We start from the raw sequence: 24,540 nt of genomic DNA on the forward strand, positions 1-24,540 counted from the left end.
TCGTTACCACTGAGCCACCTGGAAAATACTGTAAGCTTACAGAGATGTTCTTTTCTTTTCCTCTGGAATATTGTAAAAGTGCGGGTTAGATCAGACTTGAGAGACCCACAGGAAGAAGATACCCTGACTATTTTAAGGAAAGCTTTAAAATCAGAACCACTTATTAGAGAGAGAGTTGGATGGTGAGTGGAATCTCCTTGTCCACTTGTTGCTTGGATAGATGAGTTCCCTATGGCTTCCCTGGTGACTCAGTGGTAAAGAATCCGTCTGCCAATGCAGGAGACACGGGTTCAATTCCTGGGTCGGGAAGATCCCCTAGAGGAGGAAATGGCAGACCATTCCAGTATCCTTGCCTGGGAAAGCCCATGGACAGAGGAGTCTGGCAGGTTACAGTGCATGAGGATCACAAAGAGTCGGACACAACTTATCGACTAAACAACAACAAACCAGTCAAGGGAACCATAGATAAAATAATCCCGGCAGAAGGGCAGGTCCCAAACCCCACTGGGATGCTTTCTGTCACAGAACATGAAGTGGTTGGTGGCTGTAGACTTTTTGCTCCTGACCTGACGCCTCCTTTTCGCCTTTTGCAGAGTTGGCAACTTTGTTTCAGCCCTCTTCCCCTTCCTCCTGCTATTTCCCGCCAGCAGACCCCCGTCCTGTAGGTTCTGTCCCTGCCTAAGGCAGAGATCAGATCAAAGGCTCTCACATAATGGGAGCTCACTCTGAATTAGTGAGGAGCCCCCACCCCTGCATCTGTCGGTCTCCCGCTCAGATGGACTCTTCCAGAAGGCAAGCGAGGAAGCCACATACTTGCAAACAGTCTCTTAATTGCTCATTTGCAGTTGGACAGAACGCTAACTGCAGAAAGACTTCAAAGCCAATGGAATCTGCATTGAAAACAGGATCTCAATACCCGAAGTCGCTTATTGTTGCAAAATTAGAATAACAAATGTTCCCAGCATGGAGCCAACATAAACTTGCCCGAGTATTATTCAACCTGAGACTGATTCAACTTTTTTTTTCTTCACCGCAATAGAAGTGGCACACTCTGCCCTGTTTGTTATTCTATACCGTTCATGTTAATGATATATCTAAGTCTCCATCACACTTTGGATTTTTACGTATAATTACCCGTATTAAAAAAACACTCATTAGCGTTCCGTTCCACTGACTTAATTATGCCCTTAATTAAATCCTGACTAACTGGGGGTCACTGCGGTGTCAGTGGGATTTGTCACTGTTCGTCAGCAGGTGTCTATTTGCTTCTATTTTTGGTTTTCCTCTGGTTTGAATGTATTTAAGAGCTTGCTTTTTCCTAAATACCAGAGTCCTCATTGGAGGAAGGAACAGCATATATTTGACAGGCAGCTGGAAAGCTTGTTTGTAGGAGGACATTTTTGTTATCATTTTTCTAAGAATTCCCCTGGTTTAGGGGAAAGATGCAGAGAACAGAGTTGGATACCACAGATGCACTTTTTTAAAGATTAATATGTTTACATTCTGGAGATCATAATCATATGCATGTATGCAATTCTAAAAATTTCCTTAAAAAACAAAAAATGATGTTTTGTGGTGGTTATGAGATCATCACATTAGATGCTTTGCACCAAGGTCCTCTGTACTAGTTAATTATTTCACTGACATTTGTTGTTATAAAAATATAAAGCAAATTACAAAAATGGGAATCAAGCTGAAACAAAAAAGTGTCTTTCGTGTGTCTAATGTTCACATAAAAGTCAATTCATTGCTTGAAAGGACTTTTAATAATTAGACTGCTTATACCATCACGTTTGGTATTAGAATGTTTTAGGCTCATGATTTTAGTGCATTACTTAAGGGAGATATAATTCCCGTGTTTATGTCTGTAATAGGCACCTAATGTTGATCTGAGTAATTGATTAGTCCAGCCAGATTTGTATAATTAGTTGTTTTCAGCTTTTCAACATAAGCCCCCAAAACACTTGCTGTGAATCTACAAAGCTTTTACATTTATTATCAGTTTTTTCATCTAAAAATGTATGCAAGCTATCTGAAAAGAATCTATATATGTTTTTTCTGGAATTAGGATGGCTCTTCTAACATAAGCCCTTAGAGACTAAACTCAGACTGTATGTCTCTTAAGTTTTTCAGTCTAGAAATTCTGACTTTTTCAGTAGCATTTATTTTCATTTAAAGGTAAAAAAGTCACAAGTTTCCTACCAGTTAAGATGTTTTTCAGAACTTAAATTTCTAATGGTCACTTTAAATGAGACAGTGGGTTACAGATATCAGACTACCAACAACATAAAACATACATTGTGATCTTATTGTCACTATATTTTGATATTACTAAACAATTTAGATTTACCTACAATAGGGTAGGGCAGAGTAAGAAGGACTTTTTAAAGAGATATATACTATAATTCAACTCACTCTATTTCTCAAATCAATTAATTTCATCCTAAAGTATTAATTACAGTTGCCTTTTCTAGGGGCTTCTAGAGTAATGAATATTCTCTTTGTTATCCAAATTGTCAATGCCAGTGTCATTTGAGATTCAAGTTTTCTTATCAACTTTAAACGTAATTTAAAATCTAAATATGTGCTCATACAGAGTTTCTAAACCATTTCAATGATGAGATGAGATGAGCTTTTATGAATTCTGTGGGTTCCTATACAGCCCTGTAGTAGACCCTGGAGAATGAAAGCCTGGATCCTGTGTGTAACCTACAGTAGCCACCAAAGCAACACGAAATACACTTTCCTGGCACGTCCACAGCTGAACTCACAAGCGTACGGTTGAATTGCCATAGAGTTGGTCAGATAGTTTTACAATCCCTTCTTTCATTCAGTAAATACTTCTTAAGGGTCAGTTGTGTCCAGTTACATCTTAGGACTTAGAGAGTCAATATCCCTCCTTTTGAGAAGTATATTTTTTATATATTTTAGTGGTGTTGAATCTTTTTTGAGTAATTACACTGAGTTAATAAAAGCCTTTGTAATTTAGCAAGCCAGCCTAATCAAGGATTAAAGGCCCAAATCATGGAGTGTTTTTGCTCCCCCTCGCTTAAGTTTTCAAGAGACTCTGCAGCTTCCCCATTCAGTTCATAGTATGATTTCAAGTACATTCCTGGCTGTGTTCAAAGATAATTTTAATAGTTAGTGTCCCTTTCAACACTCAGAGTCAAGGTGAAAAGGAACAATAATGATTAAGGAGAATAATAATTTTTTTCACAAATTAATAGTAACTTTATTAGAGGAATCAAAGAAGGGTGAAACTCATGTAGGTAAACAGTGCTTTTAAAGCCTGATTAGAATCCCTAGAAATATTCTTTCCTGTGACAGCTGAACGATGCCCATTTGTGGGCTTTGATTGGTAACTCTCCAGAGCTGCATAAGTTATGTGGTTTCATTAAAAATGCATCGGTCCTTTTGGGATACCTTCTCTAATTCATTGATTCAATGATATAGGCCTAATAAACCTTTTTGGCATCACAAAATGCAATATCAAAGTGTACTCTACCTACAAGCACACAGTGTGACGGGAAAGCAAGTGGACAAGCAGCTACGGGACAGTGCTGGGTGGGCAGTGCTGAAATCTGATATCGAAACTGAGCAGGACCCTTAGCTCAGTGGCGAAGAACCCGCCTGCCAGAGCAGGAGACCCAGGTTCAATCCCTGGCTGGGGAAGATCCCCAGGAGGAGGAAACGGCAACCCACTCCAGTATTCTTGCCTGCATAATCCCACGGACAGAGGAGCCTGGCGGGCTACAGTCCATGGGGTCGCAAAGAGTTGGACACGACTTGGTGACTAAGCCACCAGCACAGGACCCTTCAGGGCCTTTCAGGGCACAGGGCCTTCTGTGTCCCCTATAATCAGGTTTGTGGAAAAAGCGTTTAGTGTCCTTGGCCTTCCCTGACTTCCAAAGAGCAGACTCAAGCAGTTACTAATTAGGGAAGTCAGGGAACACAGCTGACAAAAAGCAGTCAGGGAACAAAGTAAAACAGAGTATGATTAGGATTGCCCACACACCACGCCTTACCTCATCCCCAACCCGTCAGGAGAAGGTCACACACCCTTCAGCCCTCACCCTAAATGTTGGCTTTAAAAATTGTTCCCTGAAACCCAATGGGGAGTTCAGGTCTTTTGAGCACGAGCTGCCCATTCTCCTGACTTGGTGCCCTGCAATAAACGCTGTGCTTTCCTTCACCACAACCCGGTGTCAGTAGGTTGGCTTTGCTGCATGGCCAGCAAGGGGATCCAAGTTCAGTTCGGTAGCGCTATTTAAGAATTCTATCATCAGGCCGTTTTGTAAGCTGTTTTGTTCCAGGTCAGATGACTTGAAGGTAGTGGGAGGCAGCAGCATCTGGACTGTGCCCCAGGGAGGCTCCAGGGTGAGTCACCACTGATCTGGAAACATCAGTTTCTTCTTTCCTTAATTGATACCGGAAAGTCTGGTGCTGTGTTTGATACAAATTCCCTGCTTGTTGCTGGGCACTGACTGAACTGTTACTTGCCTCTCATCACAGTGGGGGCCTCATCAAGTGGCCTCTGTTTCTTGGTTTTGTTTTGTTTATCTTTTGGACTTGCTGGGTGGTACGTGAGATCTTAGTTCCCTGACCAGGGGTGGAACCCACGTCCCCTGCACTGGAAGGCGGCTTCTTCACCACAGGACCACCCAGTCCTGCATGGGCTTTGGAGTCAGACTTGCCTCAGATCCTAGATCTGCCGCTTTGTGGTCACATGCTCTCAGGAAAGGAACTTAACTTTAGTGTCCTTATCTACAAAACAGGGATTGTGTACTGTTGATGTGGTAATTTTAAATAAAGTGAGATCATATTTGCAAAGTGCACTGTGCAAGAACCTGGATGCACGGAGATGGAATGGTCTCCATCCTCAGATAGGAGGGCTCATGTGTGTAAGATGTGAGAACCAGTGCTATTTGGGAGGTGGGGGGAGAGGACCAGTGCGGTTTGGAGGTGGGGAGAGGAGAGAAGGCTGTCCCCCAGCAAGAACTACATCTCCAGGGCTCTGCAGTAGAGAGATCCCTGGTGTAGACCAGCAACCAGAAGGTGTGTTTATTTGTATGCATTTCATATCTCCTCTTTAGTTGCCCAGACCTTTACAAGACAATTCTCTCGCGTCTGGATGGCTCTCTCTGCATCTCTTGGGTCTGATGGAAGGCCTGCTGTCTCTGGTTCTCACTGAAGGATGGAGGGAGGGGAGAGAAGCTGTGAGGCCATCAGCCTGTCCAGCTCCGCGGTCAGGAGACAAATGCTGGAGGAAGGGAGAAGGCCGGCAGGAGCCAAGGATGATCCACTCCCCTGAGCTGCTCCGTGACTCTGCTCCCCCGTACTCTAGCATGTCACACAGGCTGATTTATGCCAAATAGTTATGTCTGTTATTAATGGAGGGGCAGGAGGGCGGGGAGAGAATGAGTTCCGGAAACTTTTTTAGAAATTAAAAAAAAAAACAAAACAAAACCCTTAGATAATTGCTTTACAATATGGCAAGTGCAATAATAGAGGTCCCCCGAGAAGAAAAAAGTCTCAGCACATGTGAGTCCCTTTTTTTTTCTCTGCAACCCTGACCTGGGTTAAAACTGGGGACAGAGAAACGAAGGGCAGGCAGGTTGCGGCTTCTGAAGAAGTCGAAGGGCTTGTGCAGGTGAGTTCTTTCTTAGCCCTGACCTACGTGCCCTGATTTAGCTACAGGTATTCTCCATAAGGCACACACCTGCCCATCAACGCACTCACACACTCACACACTCAGAAGCTCTCCACTGTGCCTGTAGCTCGGTGCCCCCTTCCTGCTGTGGAGCCAGAGGGTCCCTTCTCCTCTGTCTTTCCACTGCCCTGTCTCCCACGTCCCTTACTCCTGTTAGACGTCTCATTGCCCGGCAGTTTTTCCAGCTTTCCCTCCACCAGGTTCCCTCACCCAACAGGCAGCTGCGAGACTCCACTTCTCAACAAACAAAGCCCATCTCCCAACCAGCATCTGTTCCCATCAGGGTCCCCTCGCCCTGGGCTCCACCGCGGGCGTCTGCAGGGTCCGCGGGGGCCGCACCCCACCCCGCAGGGAGACGCGTCTCAGAGCCTCCCGGCGCCCTTGGCCGCCTCGTCTCCGGCCAGTGCCTGCTCTCTCTCTTGCACCCTGAGGCGCCCCTGCAGCGACTCCTGATCGTTCCCTCCAAGGCTCCCCTGCCTTGACCCGCCCCAAAACAGTGTTTTCCTCTCCCTCTCACGCTGTGTGTCCTTGGGGATGCCGCCCACAAACCTTCTCCCCCAGACTGCTCTGTTTCCGGACACACGGGCTCATCACCCACATCAGCGCCCGGAGGCCTCCTGGGGTCACAGCCCCTCCAGCTCATTTCCTGGGTCGTGTGGTTTCATCACGGCGCTCTCAGCTGCCGAACAAGCGACGGCTCGCCAGCAGGCATCTCATCACCCCCGCCTTTTCACGTCCCTCCCCGACTCCAGACGCACGGAAATGCTCACACGCAGCCACCGCTGTGCTGGCCCCGCGTGGGCAGCCCTCCACCGCGTTCATCAGAACCGACTGCGCTAAACTCCAGATCCGGGAAGCTTCCGCAGCGGCTCGGGGTGGAATTAACTTTCCTCCTTCCTCTGCGACTGCAGTTTCCCACTTGTTCTTTTTTAGCTGATCTGTCTGTATATTGAACACCGCCACCGCCAGACTCAAAGCCACTCGTGGGCCCAGTGTAAGCGTAGTCACGGAGATCTCTGAAACTGGGGTGTCAGACGCTGGGGCCCGTGGTGAGGCTCTCCGCTTCTTTCCCCGGGGGCGCTTACTTGTATGTCTGTCTCTGCTACTTGTCTGCACCCCTGCTCTGTCACTCTGAAGGATTCTCCCACAAAACCGAGCAGAGAGTTTTGAACTCACTGCATAGCAAGGTTCATTTGTCAGAAATTCACCCATGTTCATATGAAAATGCCATACTGATTTAACGCAGGGCTCTCAAACTTCTAAAAAATGTTTTTTTGGCTGTAACATGTAGTATGTGGGATCGAAGCTCCCTGACTAGGGATTGAATTCAAAGCCCTTGCGTTGGAAGCACTGAGTCTTGACCATTGAATCCCCCAGGGAAGTCTGGTCTCAGAGGTCTCAGCCGTTTTGACAGGACCCTTTGCACTCTTGAAAATGACCGAGGACTCCAAGACCTTTAGTTCATGTGAGTCTTAACTCTCAATGTTAATGTCTTTGGAGTTAGAACTGAGAAATGGTTAAAGCACAAGAATTCACCAGCCCAGTTTCCACTTAGCAGGAGAGTGATGTCATCTCATCCTGGGGCCTCGGCCCAGTCCTGAGAGGCAGAGGGTCAAAGGGCGAGTTTCATCCAAGTGCAAACAGGAAGACCTTCTGACCGCACTTGTAAGCTGGTGGTTTAGGTATCCCTCCTGTGGGTATTTCCTCTCTCAAGGGAATTAAAGCATGATGCCAGCTGAATGCACTTCCCAAACCAGAATTTCCACATCAGCCAGGCAGTGGAGACCCCAGGGAATGAAATCTTCCCAGCTGCGGTGCTTGTGAAGTCGCTGTCGTGGAGTCACAGGGCACGCGTCCCCTGCTGTGGTCAGCCCCGGCCTCCCCAGCACACGCGCACTCACCTGGACCATGACCCCTGGTGAGGGGCGGCCGGGCACCACGGCGCTCCCTTGCTGAGGTCGAGATTCTCTGGGTTTGTGCATCAGCTACAATTTCTGTCCGGTCACCCCCAGGACAGGGAGGAAAGTGAGCAGAGGGACCCCGTCCAGGCGAAAGCTTAGACTTGGTGCTTGGGTTTTCATTTTGGGTTGAACTCTCGGGTGGTAGTAACGACTGAACTGAGGATGAAGGACTGTGCCTGACTTTTGTAGAAAGAAGCACAATGGTGTCCTCTAAACATGGCGAGTATTTACTGAGCCCAAGCCTTGCCCAAAGTTCTAGGCATGTGCTAGCTTGGTGAACTCCCACCCCAAGTTCAAGGTGTCAGCATTTATTAGAGTCTGATTGGAGCTGGGGAGGGGCTAGAGATAAGTCAGGAGCTTGGGATTAATACACACAGTACTTTTGTAAGATGGATCGCCAACAAGGACCTACTGTGTAGCACAGGGACCTCTGCTCAGTATTCTGTGATAACCCATGTGAGAAAGGAATCTGCTAAAGAATGAATATATGTATGTGTGTGACTGAATCGCTTTGCTGTACATCTGAAGCTAACACAACATTGTAAATCAACTATACTCCAATAAAATTTAAAAAAAAGGGATTTGATGGACTCTGGAGTAGAGGAAGGCCCAGGAAGTTAAGTCTTTGCCCAGCCCTCCTCTGTGGGCCGCGGGTGGAGTCTGCCTTTGCGTCAGGCCTGACCGACTGCAAAGCTCTCGCCCCTCGCCATCGGGTATATTTCCTTATACTGTATTTGTGCGCCCAAAATGTCGGTTTGTGAGTGTGTGTGTATTAGACTGTGTGTGAAGACACATTCACACTTGGAGAGGGGGCTGTATGTTTCCTGGAAATCTGCAAAACTTTTTATTCAAGAGGTGGTGATTCCGTCAGCACTGCATCATGGTCAGCCTGTTAGACGTGCTGCAGAGCCTGGTGAATCAGAGCCTGTGTCTTAGGAAGAGCCCTGCTAACTGGAGGTACCTTGGCTTCTGAGACACAGGTGCTGCGTCTCCTGACCTCCAGAATGAGGATGACGTGAGGCCGCTAGGGGGGCTTCCCGCTTAGAGATACATCCAGGAGCTTCAGTGAAAAAACGGAGAAAGGGGTGCTTCTTAGGAGAACATGCTTTAAAAGCATGCATGTACGCTATCTCGTCCGTAATCTCAGACAACCTGGACGAATTCCTCAAGGCCTAGTCTGTGCAGAGGACGCACTGTAATTTCTCATGGTCATCTTTGAGGTCTGCCTGCAGTGTGCTTGATTAAAAGCCAACAAAGACGGAAGGGCCCCCTTGAAGAATGTGGTTTGTGGTGGAGTCTAATTTGCGCCACCGGGCAAAGGTCACGGAGAGGAGCTCGTTAATGCAGTCAGGCCGGGACGAGATCCATCTCCATACTTCACCGTATTGATCTGGGCTTGTGGGCGCGCCCCTCCTTGAACTGATCAGTTCACGGGTGGTGTGGATGGCCAGCTTTCCGAGCTGAGGATCCTAGCAGGGCAAAAGGTGGATGGGCAAACACCCTCGTTGTAGGTCTTCCGTTCGGTGCCTAGGGGCTCGTTTTTTATTTACTCAGAAAAAAAAAAGTAAGAGACGGGTTGCTTTTCTACTGTGAGGAGCTGTTTTTCTTCTGCAGTCTCTCTAAATCACGTGAGCCCAAAGGAGGGATTAGATGCATTTGAATATAGGCAGATGGTTTGCTTTCAGACATAACGTGGATGTTAACAAACAGAGCTCGGGGTTTCTTCATTAAATGATACCTGCTCGGCGTGGTCTTTAGGACCCAGGCATCACCCTATCCGTGTCTCTTTTTGTCACAAGTCACGGCCATCCCTGTATTCCTGTCATCCTTTAATTGCTGGAGCACTGAGGAAGCAGTGGCTTGGTGGATCCAGCTCGTAAAACATTTATGTGACCTTTGTGTGCGTCTTCCTGGAAGTGATGGGCCTTGGGAATTCTAGAAGTGCAGTGGCAAACATTTCCTTTTTCTTCTGAAGTGTAGATTCCAGATTCAAGCTGGACGGGAACACGCTCAGCGCCCTGCTAAGCCTCAGACTTGGTTTCCAAGAGACTCGCCCCGCCCCCAGGCCCCCTCACCACCATCCACGGGGAGACAAGCCCCCTGAGAAGTTCCCTGGCCACCCGTGAACCCCTCCCGGCCCCAGCCCAGCGCCGAGCTCAGCAAGCAGCGGTTGGCTTCTCCTCGACTCCATTTTGCTCATTTTCTAGCCAAATTTTGCTTTGGGAAAGAGAGTTAAGCCTGTATCTGAGGCAAGTAGACGGGTCAGATTTTTGTAACATGAAAATTACACCTCATTCTTGGCTAGGCTTTCTGAAAGGGACGTCTGTGAAATACCACTTTGAAACGGGTTTTCGTGTTGAAACTTCTTCACAGGGCGAGTCTCCTCTTCAGGCTTCTGTGAGATTCCCCGTCTAAGGCTTTTCCAGGCATGTCCCCACCCCCGCCTTGTGAAGGCAGGCGGTCACCAGAAGGAGCACTCTGCTCTGTGTTTTAATTTTTTATTTTAATTACTTTACAGCATCGTGTTGGTTTCTGCCGTACATCCCCACGAGTCAGCCACAGGCACCCTCGATCTTAAGCCCCCTTCCCCGTCCCAGCCCTCGAGGCTGGCACACGGTGCTGGCTTCACGTTCCCTCTGTGCGTGTGAGCCGGGTCCCTTCAGTCGTGTCCAGTTCTTTGGGACCCTACGGACTGTAGCCCACCAGGCTCCTTCACCTGCATCGTACAGCAGGTTCCCACCGGCTATCTGTTTTACATGTGGTAACGTGTATGTTTCCATTACTGGAATAAACGCGTGCACTGTCAGATCATCCCACCTTCTCCTCCCTCTGTTCTGCGTCTCCACTGCTGCCCTGCGGATAGGCTCATCAATACCAGCGTTCTAGATTCCGGGAGCCCATGCATGCTACGTCACTTCAGTTCTGTCCGACTCTGCAACTCTACGCACTGTAGCCCACCAGGCTCCTCAGCCTATGGGATTCTCCAGGCAAGAATCCTGGAGTGGGTTGCCATGCCCTCCTCCAGGGGATCTCCCCGCCCAGGGATGGAACCCGAGTCTCTTGTGTCTCCTGCACTGGCAGGCAGGTTCTTTACCACTGCGTCACCTGGGAAGCCTCTAGACTCCATATATACGTGCAAATGTACGATACTGGTCTTTCTCCTGCTGACTTACTTCACTTTGTTTATTGGTGTTTGAGCTCCTTCTGAGCATTTGAAAGAGCGAGAAGACCCCAGGGTCCTCCATCTGATCGGCCCGTCCCGGCTTGGTTCAGACAGGGCGGAGTCGGGCCCCGGGGAGCTGGGATGGGGATGGGCCCACCCACCTTGTAACCTGACTAGGTCGGTGAAGCTTCTGGGCCCTCTAGCCAAGGAGTGAGTTAGGATTATTTGGTATCTTCTAGGTTCTGAATCATAGTCAAGGGAAAATTGTTAATTTTTTTTTTGGCAGGGAAAAGTCCTAATTGGTCATAAAGACATAATGGGAAAACTCTTGCATGTCACAGCTGGAAGGCCTTCGCTTTCTATTAATAACTCGTGAGCAGTGGCCAGCATCACTGAGACAGGCCAAAGGAATGGGAAGCGCGTTGTAAGGCCCACCCTCCTGATACAGGTGCAGAGAGCTCGGGACGCTGCTGCTAAAAATCTAGCTTTTGTGAATTTAATTCCAAATTCCATTACCGTGCAGCTTTGTAGGATGTTTTCCCCTTTTAACTAAAAAATTGTTGGAAACCAGTGCGGATACGACGTTGGGAAACAGTGTTTTGACGATGCTAATGTCCTTCATAGTTAGCTCTGGGCCCTTCAGGAGGTTGAGGAGTCCTTGGTCCTCCTCTCCCGCCGAGCTGCAGGACGGAGTTTCGTGGTGACTCAGCTCGCCTTCGGGTCCTCTGGGGCCGGGGCCAAGCCACGCAGGGGCTACCCGGCCTTTCAGTGGTGGCCCCGAGATACCGGGAAGCCGGTGCATCACTGTGAAGGTGCAGCCTGAGAGCTTTGACGGAGGTGAGCCCCGGTGCTGCCCCAGGGACACAGCCGGAAAAGGTGGTCCCCACAGACAGCTGGCCACGGCCACGCACTCTGTCCTGACCCAGGGGACACATCCTGAGGCCATATGGGGGCTGTTAGGGGAAAGGGGTCAAATAAAGCTCTTATTTGCCTGAGTGTCTTAAGAGGAAAACACAGTTATCATTGTTCAGTCGCTCCATCGTGCGGGACTCCTAACTGCAGCACGCCAGACTCCTCCGTCCACTTGTCTCCTGGAGTTTGCTCCAATTCATGTCGGTTGCGTGATGATGTCAGTCATCCCAGACCGTAATTTGTGGATTTTCAAAAATGTGAAGAGAGGACGTTCTTTTTTCCCCCTCGGCCCCTTCTCCCTCTTGGGTCTACTTTACCCAGAAGAACCACACCCTTACTTCCGCTGAGGGCACAGAACAGACCCCCTTGGGATTAAGGAAATGCCAGGCCTTAGCTCTCCTTCCATTCAAGTTACCTTCATAGTCTTTCCACGGAAATAAGAAAGAACTCCCTTCTAGATTTTATGTCCAGATAGAAACTCCAGGCTTCTGTCATTGGGTGACTGTGTTTTTGTATGTTTCCAAAGGACTTTTTTTTTTTCTCAAATCAGCCTTTTTTTTACATCTGAAATAGAGAAATTATATTACCTTTAGTGTATTTCCTTGCAGGAAATAAATTGAGGCAATTCATATTTAAAAAGAATAAAACTTTTAGAGGAAAAAAAGACTCGTTTTTAATTCCTGTATGAAGGCTCAGTGACAGGGCGCTGTGCTCGGATTCGGAACGCCTGGGTTCCCATCCCGTTTCTGGCCCCCGAGTCAGCTTCTGTGAACCACAGCCCACCCAGACAGAGTTTCTTCTCTGTAAAAATGAAGTCTTTGAACTAAGGGGCCTTTTCAGTGCTGGTCAAGTAAGCATTAACTAAGCAAAGCAGAAATGGTTTACCTCAAAATAATCATCCCGCACTTGAGGGCTCGCCCGTTGACTCCTGGGGTTTGGTTTTGTTTTTGACTGTTTATTTTGTCCTGGGGCATCGCTGATTAACAATGCTGCGTTAGTTTCAGATGAACAGGAAGGGACTCGGCCATATTACTTCACATGTATCATTCTCTCCCAAACTCCCCACCATCCAGCCTGCCACGTGACGCTGAGCAGAGTTCCCTGTGCCTTATGGTAGGACCTCGTTGGTTATCCATCTTAAATGCAGCAGTGTGTCCATGTCCATCCCAAACTCCCTGAGCCATCCCTTCCCCCATCCTCGCCCCTGGCAACCATAACCTCATTTAGGTCTGTGAGTCTGTGTTTTGCAAGTAAGTTCATTTCTGTAATTTCTTTTTAGATTCCACATCCAGGGGGTATCAGGATATTTCTCTTTCTCTGTCTGACTTGCTTCGCTCGCAAGTAAGTTCATTTCTGTAATTTCTTTTTAGATTCCACATCCAGGGGTATCAGGATATTTCTCCTTCTCTGTCTGACTCTCCAAGTAAGTTCATTTCTGTAATTTCTTTTTAGATTCCACATCCAGGGGTATCAGGATATTTCTCCTTCTCTGTCTGACTTGCTTCGCTCGCAAGTAAGTTCATTTCTGTAATTTCTTTTTAGATTCCACATCCAGGGGTATCAGGATATTTCTCCTCTGTCTGACTTGCTTCGCTCGCAAGTAAGTTCATTTCTGTAATTTCTTTTTAGATCCCACATCCAGGGGTATCAGGATATTTCTCCTTCTCTGTCTGACTTGCTTCGCTCAGCACGACAATCTCTAGGTCCATCCGTGTCGCTGCAAGTGACATTGTTTCATTCTTTTTAATTTCTGAGTAATATTCAATGGAACTGAACATTCTCCGTATGTACATACCATGTCTTCTTTATCCATTCCTCCGTCGACTGAAGTTTAGGCCTCCTCCACGTCCGGGCTATTGTAAACAGTGCTGCAGTGAACACTGGAGTGCATGTATCCTTTTGGACCATGTTTTTCTGTGGATATATGTCCAGGACTGGGGTAGCAGGATCCTGTGGTAGCTCTATTTTTAGTTTTTTGAGGAACCTCCATACCATTCTCCGTAGTGGCTGTACCAATTTACATTCCCCCCAACAGCGTAGGAGGAATCTGAAAAAAGACTACAAATGAACTTATCAACAAAACAGAAACAGAGTTACAGATGTAGACTCTTGAGGTTTATCTTTAGTTGTCACTAGCTCTCTGACATATTTCTGGGCATCTCTGAAGGCACAGGTTACCTGCCACCTTAAGAGGGGAGTTGAATCATGGGAAGGGAGCAGGTCCTCCTGTGTCACTGGGGAACTGGGTGGAGGGATTCTCCCAGCAGCCTTTGTGCCCAGTGAATTCCCATCATGGTCCCCAGGGACCTCTCCTTTGCCTCTGCCTTAATTTCTATTGTATTTTTGGTGAGTGATATTTAGGCCACTTGGGTTCTTTCCTCCTTTCTTTGGCTAAAAGCCTGATTGAAGCAGCCAGCCAAAAAGGACCCAAGGTCATTTTTTAGCTCTAAGAACTTTTTTTTTCCTTCTGACTTTGAAACACAGTCTACAGAGGGGATTGGAGAAGGAAATGGCAACCCACTCCAGTGTTCTTGCCTGGAGAATCCCAGGGACAGACGAGCCTGTTGGGCTGCCTTCTGTGGGGTCACACAGAGTCGGACATGACTGACGTGACTTAGCAGCAAGCAGTAGAAGCAGCTACAGAGGGGAAGCTGCACCCCCAGACCTTAAGGGCGTCACAGAGCTTTCATCTTTCTTCTCCACCTGGTGTCCCAAGAACTCCAGCAGGGAGTCCATTTCACTGGGCGCAGGGCAGCCAAAACCTTCCCTCACTTATGCCTTAATCGCTGTTGTCCAGACAGTGAGCCCCTGCTTCCCCAGGATTCTCTGGCTGGTGTCATTATTGTCTTTAAGGCGGTGTCTGGAAAATGAAGATTACAATCTTAATCTTGTTGCCCTATTCTGAAAATGACCATCGAATTCACAGATGCCTTCCGGCCTTTCCAACCAGGCTTAAAGAGCTTTGTCCTCATGGCTGGACCATCCGCCTGGTCGGACATGAGAGGAACGTTGCCCTAATTGTACAAGAGGAGACTTCTAAACGAGACAGGAAACAGGCAGCAGTCATAAATGGAACAATACCTGCTAGCAGAAAGCGCTGGAAAATATTTCACATTAATCCACTTTAAAAGATTTCTCATTCATCAACCTTTTCCGTCACCTGAAGTTTTTCCCTGGTACTTCATTTAACGCCTCTTACATTTTGCCTTCCTTTACTTCGTCAGATTCAGGTTTCCCTACTACTAGTCTGTGGTGTGCCAGCTGCCCAGCTGGGCACACTTGTGTTTCATCTCATTTAACAAAAACAGTGGCTTGTGAGAACAGCTGAGGTTGAAGGAATCAAAGTTACATGGTGAGGAACCCAGGAGCAAGGCAGGAACCCAGGCTTCTGAGCTGTAAAGCCCAAATGTGCCCTTGACAATGCCACGTGGTCCTGAGCCAGGCGATAAATGGGCTTCCCCTGTGGCTCCGCTGGTAAGGTATCCGCCTGCAATGTGGGAGACCTGGGTTCGATCCCTGGTTTGGGACGATCCCCTGGAGATGGGGAAGGCTAACCCACTCCAGTATTCTGGCCTGGAGAATTCCATGGACGAAGTCCATGGGGTCAAAAAGAGTCGGACACGACTGAGCGACTTTCACTTTGACTTTCCCTCCTTTTCCGGAGTGTCCCAGTTTATCTTTGGAAGTCAGGCCCTCAGAAAGTCGTGTTCTAATATCAGATTGTCACAGCTCCCCCCTGACATCGCTGGCAGCTTTACCGGCAGCTTCACTGACTGAAGCCCGGTGCGGCCGGGATGCTGTCCTTGCCTGGCTTGCATGCCATCAAGAGTCCTCCTGTGAAAACGCACACGAGATTCCTCTCGGGAGTCCAGCAGTAGGGAAGCCGTGTTGGGTGGCGCGTGTCCGCAGACCGTCTAAGGGTGCTGCTCCGGCGACAGGACCCGCTGTGGCCCTTCCCCGCCCGCCCAGAACAGCCCTTGTGGAGCTGGTTTGGGGACCGATGTTGTCCTTGGCTTCGACTTCTTCTCCTCCCTTTATTTTCCCTTAGTCTCCACTTTCTCATTTCTGTCCTCGTCCATCTTTTACTCTATTCACGTAGAAACTGCTTCAGAAGTTTTTAAGGTTGTTGCATTTTATTTTATTTTCTATTGGGTAGAAGGAATGGCAACCCGCTCCAGTATTCTTGCCTGAGAAGTCCCACGGACAGAGGAGCCTGGCGTGCTGCAGTCCACGGGGTTGCAAAGAGTCGGACGTGACTGAGCACAACACCACAGTTGATTTATAATTTTGTGTTAGTTTCAGGGGTGCAGAAAAATGAAACAGTTGATTTATAATTTTGTGTTAGTTTCAGTTCAGTTCAGTGGCTCAGTTGTGTCTGACTCTTCTCAACCTCGTGGACTGCAGCACGCCAGGTCTAACTGTCCATCACCAGTTCCCGGAGTTTGCTCAAACTCTTGTCCATTGAGTTGGTGATGCCATCCAACCATCTCATCCTCTCTCATCCCCTTCTGCTCCCGCCTTCAATCTTTCCCAGCATCAGATCTTTACCCATTCTTTGCATCAGGTGGCCAAAATATTGGAGCTTCAGCTTCAGCATCAGTCCTTCCAATGAACATTCAGGACTGATTTCCTTTAGGATGGACTGGTTGGATCTCTTTGCAGTCTAAGGGACTCTCAAGAGTCTTCTCCAAACCACAGTTCAAAAGCATCAATTCTTCGGTGCTCAGCTTTCTTTATGGTCCAACTCTCACATCCAGACATGACTACTGGCAAAACCATAGCTTTGACTAGACAGACTTTGTCAGCAAAGCAAGGTCTCTGCTTTTTAATATGCTATCTAGGTTGGTCATGGCTTTTCTTCCAAGGAGCAAGTGTCTTTTAATTTCATGGCTGCAGTCACCATCTGCAATGATTTTGGAGCCCAAAAAAATAAAGTCTGACACTGTTTCCATTGTTTCCTCATCTATTTGCCATGAAGTGATGGGACCAGATGCCATGATCTTAGTTTTCTGAATGTTGAGCTTTAAACCGGCTTTTTCACTCTCCTCTTTCACTTTCATCAAGAGGCTCTGTAGTTCTTCTTCACTTTCTGCCATATGGTGGTGTCATCTGCATATCTGAGGTTACTGATATTTCTCCCGGTGATCTTGATTCCAGCTTGTGCTTCATCCAGCCCAGCGTTTCTCATGATGTACTCTGCATAGAAGTTAAATAAGCAGGGTGACAATATACAGCCTTGACGTACTCCTTTCCCAACTTGGAACCAGTCTGTTGTTCCGATTCTGGTTCTAACTGTTGCTTCTTGAGCTACGTACAGATTTGTCAAGGGGCAGGTCAGGTGGTCTGATACTCCCATGATTTAGTTACGGGTCATCACAGAGTCCTTGTGCTATACAGCAGATCCTTGTTGTTGTCTATTTTATATGTAATGGTGTGTAGGATGTCATATTTTACACGCACAGACACCTATGTTTATTTTCTAATAACTGGCCCCATGGAGCCAGCACCGCACATGGTGCCTTGTGCCCTGATCACTCTGCATGGGCTCGTCACGTTTGGTTGGTTGGTTTGTAAGTTCCTTGAGCAGAAGAATTACATCTTATTCCATTCGAGTCTCAGTGGCACCGAGCACCCATCTGTGTTGTTTGACTGACTGCTGACTGAGAAATACCCATAATCTGACAAGATGAATGACTCCTAGGCCCACTGTGCCCCCATACAGACCATCCTTCTTACTGCCAGTCTCACACATCTGGAGCTGGATTGGCTATGAAATGCACCGATATGCTAATTCCTATTTGTCTACTTTGTAACCTGCTGCGAACTTAGAGAAGAATCACGGCATCTTGCTGAGTTTTCCTGTCAAAGCCACACTTACGGAAAGGATGGACCCAGCTCACCTTTCACAAGTGGCAGAAACCCCTTCTCTTCCCATCTCTTTACGTATGAACAGGCTTTTGAAGCAGTGGGATGTGGTTGGTTCCAGAATAAAAATGGCCTTTTTACATTTTAGCGCTCACCTCAATCAGGTCTGATAAATTCTGTGTGCCCGCACCCAGAAACCTGAACAGAAAGCTCTGCCAGGATGACGGGGTGCAGACTCTTCACTGAGCCCACAAATGCCATGAACACACTGTTAGCTTATAATTCATTCTTACTTTAGCAGGAAGCTTGTTGAAATGGGGGACGAGGAAAATTTAAGCAAAAGTTTTCCTTCCCTTTGACAAATTCTGAGAATACCGTTACCATTCTGTTTGAAAGAAATGGCTAGACTGTATTATGTTGATGAATAGATCTCAAGTGATATTTCACACTCACATACATTCTGCAGTCTTTTTCCTCCAAACCTCACATATGTCTCTCACTTATTACCTCGTATGTATACAAATAAAAAGGTGGCACTGAATATCTGGCATTAGCACATCTTTCAGTAAAAGAATATTCCCCGGCAGTCCAGTGGTTAAGACTTCGCCGCCCAGTGCAGGGGCTGTGGGTTCAGTCCCGGGTCAGGGTGCCAAGATCAGGCATCCCTTGTGGCCAAAATCAAAGCATAAAACAGAAGAAATATTGTAACAAATTCAATGAAATCTTTAAAAATGGTCCACATTTTCTAAAAAATCTTTTAAAAAGATTACAAAGGAAAAAAAAGTATTGACTTCAGCATTCCTGGGAATTAATGTGTACCAGGAACCTGAATACTTTTGATAAACGAAGCAATTTCAGAAGTATCTGCCTTTGAAAAGAATTTTGTTTTTGTTTTTGTTTTGGATGGAAAGCCTGCTGCAGAAGTCACAGGATCCCTCATTTCCAAACTGAGGATTTGCTGAGCCTGTTCTGATGGCTCGTGATGGTCACAGGCACCGGCTCTTGGATCCGGGGTTCTGGGTGGTCCCCTTAAGGGTTCCTGAGGTCTCGGGCCCCTGATGCATCTCCTGCCTGGATTGAGATGTTCAAGAGGTAGATCAGGGGCTGCTCTGCTGAATCTTCTGTCTCCCTCCTCTGCTGACAGCTTGCATGTTCGTTTCCCAGCTTTCCCCCCCGCATCGTGTGGAGGTGGCCCACGTCCCCAGAGGTTGAGGCTGCCTGGGCAGCCACTCGACCCCTCAGTTCCTGGATGGCCGGGCCAGTGGGCACACCGATCGGTGGTGCCCATTCCCCAAGCACTGGTCAGGGAGGTCTGCTTCGGGAGAGGTCCTCGGAGGGGAATCTAGAGAATGTGGAAGAGTCTTGTGTCTGAAGGAATAGCCTGACTGCAATAGATCGCTCTGGTGACTGTGAATGTGATGAACTGAGGGCTTCCCAGATAGCTCAGACAGTAAAGAATCTGTCTGCAATTCGGGAGACCCAGGTCCGATCCCTGGGTTGGGAAAATCTCTTGGAGAAGGAAATGGCAACCCTGTGCCAGGATTCTTGCCTGGAGAATTCCAAGGACAGAGGAGCCTGGCGGGCTGCAGTCTACAGGGTCGCAGAGAGTCGGACAGCACTGACCGACCGACACCTTTCATGTGATGAATTACTTGACAAAGAAGCATGGGGACTCACCTGGGTCCTGACTTCCATGGAGCCTTGGTCGGGACCTGCATGGAAGGGACTTGGTGGGAATGGAAGCACGAGGCAGATACCCCGCAGTCAGACCCCTCTGCCTCCTGCTTCCCTCTCCGGGAAGAGAGTTTCGATTCCAAGGAGAGAAAAAAAATCCTTTGTTGCTTTGCTGGAGAAACGTAGAAAGGGGCAGAAGAGCTGAGGCCCGGGGCTGAGGGTTGCCAGGTAAGGCCTTGTGCTCCGCACCCGCGGCCACACAGTCCAGCAAGCACGCGAGAGTGACTTCAGTTGTCCTCCGAGAGAAGAAGACCTTCTGCTCATAAATCTGCTGGGTTTTGCAGCAATTGGCAGGGGAGTTTGACTGGCTGTTACTGCTCTTGTACGGTGGTGGTGTTCGTGCCTGTTTAATCATTGCTAATGTGAAATCATTTTTTCTTGGACTTTGTAGCAGTTTATTATAGAGGCTGCAGATAACCGTCAGTGTTCTCTACAAAGACAGTAAAGGGGTCAAGTAGTTGTGTGTCTGTCTTGGCCAAAGCAGGTTCTCATTAAGAGTTGCTGAGTTGGTGCTGATTTGTTGGGGGGTGATTTTCCTTTCCCTGCATCTGAATATTCCTTTATACGTATCATCATTGTCACGAAGGGAAGTCCACCTTCAACGATTTTTTTTTCTTTTGTCCAGAAACATTGCTGGATGTTATTAATAGTGATTCTGAAGAATCTTTTTTTTGATAATAAGTGGTTTATTATTGACTTAATATATATAATAATTGAAAGTCGCTCAGTCATGTCCAACTCTTTGTGACTATACAGTGACTATACTCCATGGACTATACAGTCCATAGAATTCTCCAGGCCAGAATACTAGACTGGGTAGCCTTTCCCTTCTCCAGGGGATCTTCCCGACCCAGGGATTGAACCCAGGTCTCCCAAACTGCAGGCGGATTCTTTACCAGCTGAGCCACCAGGGAAGCCCAATATAAATAATAAGTGGTTTATTATTGGCTTATATAGCAGAAAATAGGTTAAGATATGTTGCAGTCATCATAATGAACTTTTTAACTTTTTATTTTGTATTGGAGTAGAGCCGATTAACAGTGTTGTGGTAGTTTTAGGTGGACAGCGGAGCAACTCAACCACACACACGTACCCGTTCTCCCCAAACTCCCCTCCCATCCAGGCTGCCACATGACATTGGGCAGAGTTCCCTGTGCCATGCAGTAGGTCCTTGTTTGTTGGTTATCCATTTTAAATATAGTCGTGTATACGTGTTATCTTTAGAATCATCACACTGCTTTTTAAATCTTTTATTCCGAGTTCTTTTAATAGAAGCTACTGAGAAAAAAGAATGTGTATTATTAAATGATCCTACAACATTAAGACCTGCTTAAACACACTGTCCTTCTAAGCTTCCCTGAGCCGCTGGGAGTACCCCCAAGAAAGAAGCAGGGTTGGGTTTGGGGGAGAATGGATACATGTGTATGTAGGGCTGAGTCCCTTCACAGCTCACCTGAAACCATCACAGTATTGTTAAGCAGCTCTGCCCTAACACAAATTAAAGAGTTTAAATTTAAAAAGAGAAAGAAGCAGGGTGAGATGGCCCCGGCATCCAGTACACATGGGGTTATAATAACAGATGGACCCTCCGATGCTTCTCCTTGGAGTGTGACTTTTTGAAGGCAGGGTGTGGTCACCTCCGTTTTTCCCCCGAGTCTCTATTTCGAGGCCTGGTACGCACCAGATTTAATGATCAGAAATGGGAAATGGGTTTTCGTCGACTTTCAATTACTGACCCATGTCAGTTGAATATTTTCCTAAAAATGCCTTTCTTGAAGCTGCTCCACAGTGACTCATGACGGCGATTTTCAAATAAAGGCCCCTGGGAGAGGGAACGTGGACTCACAGTTCTGTGGCCAGACGGTGAGAAGATAAAGGGGGCATCAGAGAGGCTCTGATAAGTTCACTGTGGGCTTGAGAAAGATCCACACATTTTTCTTCTTCTAATTGTTTGCCAGCCTGACTGCACTTATGAGAAAGCACAGGTTTCTAATGATTAACCTCCTGGGTTGTGGGGAGGTGTGCGGGCAACCCCGTGAGGCCTGTGCTCGTTCACACGCTCATCTATAATGTCAGCCTGAGTCGTTGCCCGCAGAGCAGCTCGGCTTCTGAGATAAGCCCTCCCTTTTATTACAGCTGATAATGCAGGATCGTGTGAGGTGGCATTGCCAGCTAGTGAGAGGTTCTGATGTGTCCTGGAAATCATAGTCCGTTCGTCCACCCGAAAGTGTTGACGACATGAGTACCCAGAGAACTGACTCGAAAGGAGGAGATAGTTTTCCTCCTTCCCACCCCCACCGCCGTATCACCTGTAAGCTTGTTTTCTAAAGAGAAATTATCTTTGCAATTGCCAACATCTCTTATCTGGAGATAAGGAAGGAGTCATATTTGCCTTGTCCTTTCATTCAAAGAGCTGCGTACAAACTAGGACACGCAAAGCCCAGGGAAGTTGCCTACTCGCCAATTTCAAGATAACATAAAATATCACATAATCAATTATGGAAATACTGAACTGGGATGTCAGCCTGGAAAGCCTCCTCAGAGAGCCTTAAAACAAGGGATCAGTTGCCTGAGAGGGGTGTTAAAATGACAATTGGTCAAGAAATCTTTACCGAGCGCCAGCAGTGGGTCCAGACCCGCCAGCCCGCGTGTGGGGTCATCTGAATGTTCAAGGGCCCTGCCTTCCGCAAGCACCTGAGGAGTGGCTCTGGCTGTTGTCAAGTGCCAGGGACTCAGGCCGCAAGCAGGCACTTACGGGAGTGAGGGTACCTCCATCAGTCCTGTGTTCCTCTGTTTATCTCACGAGCGTTTCTGCCGACGCGGCGCTGGGCCCCCCAAGAGCTGCTGTTTCTGGGCACCCCCAGCTAAAAAGCGGGGAGACAGGTAAACAAGCATGGCCCTTGGTGGAATCAGAAGAAGCGATGACATGAACAGCACAAAGTACAAAGCCGGAAATGAAGTGCTGGCATGAGAGACCGACGTGCTCAATTCCACCCACTACTGCGACTCCTGACGAAGCTGTGCATAGCTGCTCAGTCCTTTCTGACTCTCTGCAGCCCCTTGGACTAGCCCTGCAGGCTCCTCCGTCCACGGGATTTCCCAGGCAAGATTACTGGAGCGGGTTGCCATTTCCTCTTCCAGGTCCGAAGAAGCTGAGGGCCCAGGAAACAGATTTCCAAAGCCAGTCTGTCCCCCTCCTGCCTCTGGATGTGAGCAGGGGTGGATGTGAAGACAGGCCCACGCCTTCTAGTACGAGCTGTGCTCAGAGGCCTGCGAGGTGGGTTCTCATCAGCTGCTGTCGCCCAGCCTGTACTCACAGCGCCCAAGGTTTCCTGTGAAGCAGGATCTGAGCTTCTGCTCTCCTGAGCCCACGCACCAGAGTTGGTGAGCGTTCTCCCTGAAGAGGAGTCACTGCCACGGGGAGGGCCTGCTTCTGCCTCGTTCACCGTTACACCCTGGACGCGACCCTTACTCTCAACAAGCAGCCGGCTCTTCACATGTTTACTCAAGGAGTGGAGGTCTCTTGGTCAGAGCCGACTCACCAGCTCAGATCATTTCTGATGGAGATGTTTCTGGGTCTGTTTTCCTGATCACAGAGTAGCCTCAATCTCTGCAGTTGCCTTTTTCCCTCTAAGTAGGGTCAATACGCTCTTCCAGACGGGAGCCTCGTGTTTGGCACTGTTTCTGCATTAATGTATTGTCTCACAGTGAGAGACGTGAGGATGTCTCTCACTCCATCCTCATGACAAGAGCTACTCGTGCATTTTTAGGTGAGAAGATAAGGCTTACAGAACCAAGTGGCTTGGCCAAGCTCTTGGAGCTGGAAAGTACACAGTTGTGCCTGGAATCCTTAGTCTAAGTTCAGTGCTGGCTTGACCACATTCACTGTTTCCTAGACTCACGGAAATAGTCCTAAGCTTATATCATTGGATAAGACCCTAATGCTGGGAAACTTCGAAGGCAGGAGGAGAAGAGGGCAACAGAGGAGGACGAGATGATTGGATTGCATCACCAACTCAATGGACATGAGTTTGTGCAAACTCCAGGAGTTAGTGAAGGACAGGGAGGCCTGGCGTGCTGCAGTCCATGCGATTGTAGAGTTGGAAAAGACTTAGACACTGAACAACAACAAGCTCGTATAACTGCTAGTGCATGAGTGAAAACTTCCTAAGAATCCCCAGCCATCCAAATCTCATTAAATACTCACTTAAAAATGAGTGTTAAAAGTGAGTTAAATTAATTTGAAAAAAAAAAAAATGGTTTAGAAAATTCTAGCACCTTTTTAAAAAAAATTGAGTATGGTTGATTTACAAAGTTGTGTTAGTTACAGGTGTATAGCAAACTGATGCGATTATATATACATTGATATATTTTTTCAGATTATTTTCCATTATAGGTTGTTAAAGATATTGAATATTGTTCTCTGTGCTGTACGGTAAATCCTTGTTGCTTATTTATTCTACATGTGGTGATTTAGTTGCTAAGTCGTGTCCACAGAGGAGCCAGGCAAGAATACTGGAGTGGCTTGTCATTTTCTTCTCCAGGGGGTCTTCCCAACCCCAGAATCGAACCTGGGTCTCCTGCATTGCAGGCAGATTCTTTACCAGCTGAGCTACGAGGGAAGCCCATTCTGTATGTAGTCGTGTGTAATATTAATCCCAAACTCCTCATTTATTCCTCCACCCCTCCCTTCTTAGCCGTTACAGGACATCTAAATGTTAGGTGTTATCTGTGTAAAAGCATGGTGTATCAACCTTCAGGCCCACCAATTTCTTCGGCTGGTTACAGTTGCAAAATGAAGAGAAGCTGTTACAAATAGTCCTGGAAATGGATCCATATGCCCTCCACGTCTGACGGTGGATGTGTGGCTTGTACCTGCATAGGTGTGTGAAGAATGCGGTCCCCTGGGAGGGGGGGTGGCATCGTGTGCCTACATGACTCACTGTGACTCAGCCCTCTGCATTTTACTCCACACTGCTGACGTGGGAGGGAGGTGCTGTTTTCGGCCCACGTTTCAGATGCCGAAACTGAAGTGGAGGTAGTTTGTGGGAGGATTGGCCAAGTCTTAAAGCAAGTGCAGCTGAGCGTCAAGAGGGGCTTGGTGGTCGTTCCGGTCAAGGTCTAGTGTGACGTGGACTAGCTGAGACTGAGGACAACGGCCCTGGGCCTCTAAATTCGAAAGTCACTTGAACTGT

The 24,540-nt window shown here is 47.6% G+C and overlaps 1 protein-coding gene across 6 annotated transcripts in view; it reads left to right on the forward strand.

Moving 5' to 3' along the window:
• Positions 1-24,540, forward strand: part of NR5A2 (nuclear receptor subfamily 5 group A member 2) — a 128,481-nt gene that overhangs the window by 51,447 nt on the left and 52,494 nt on the right. The gene's annotated exons all lie outside the window — the stretch shown is intronic.

The sequence above is a fragment of the Bos javanicus genome, chromosome 16 (genome assembly GCF_032452875.1).
Source record: "Bos javanicus breed banteng chromosome 16, ARS-OSU_banteng_1.0, whole genome shotgun sequence".
NCBI classification, from domain to species: domain Eukaryota; kingdom Metazoa; phylum Chordata; class Mammalia; order Artiodactyla; family Bovidae; genus Bos; species Bos javanicus.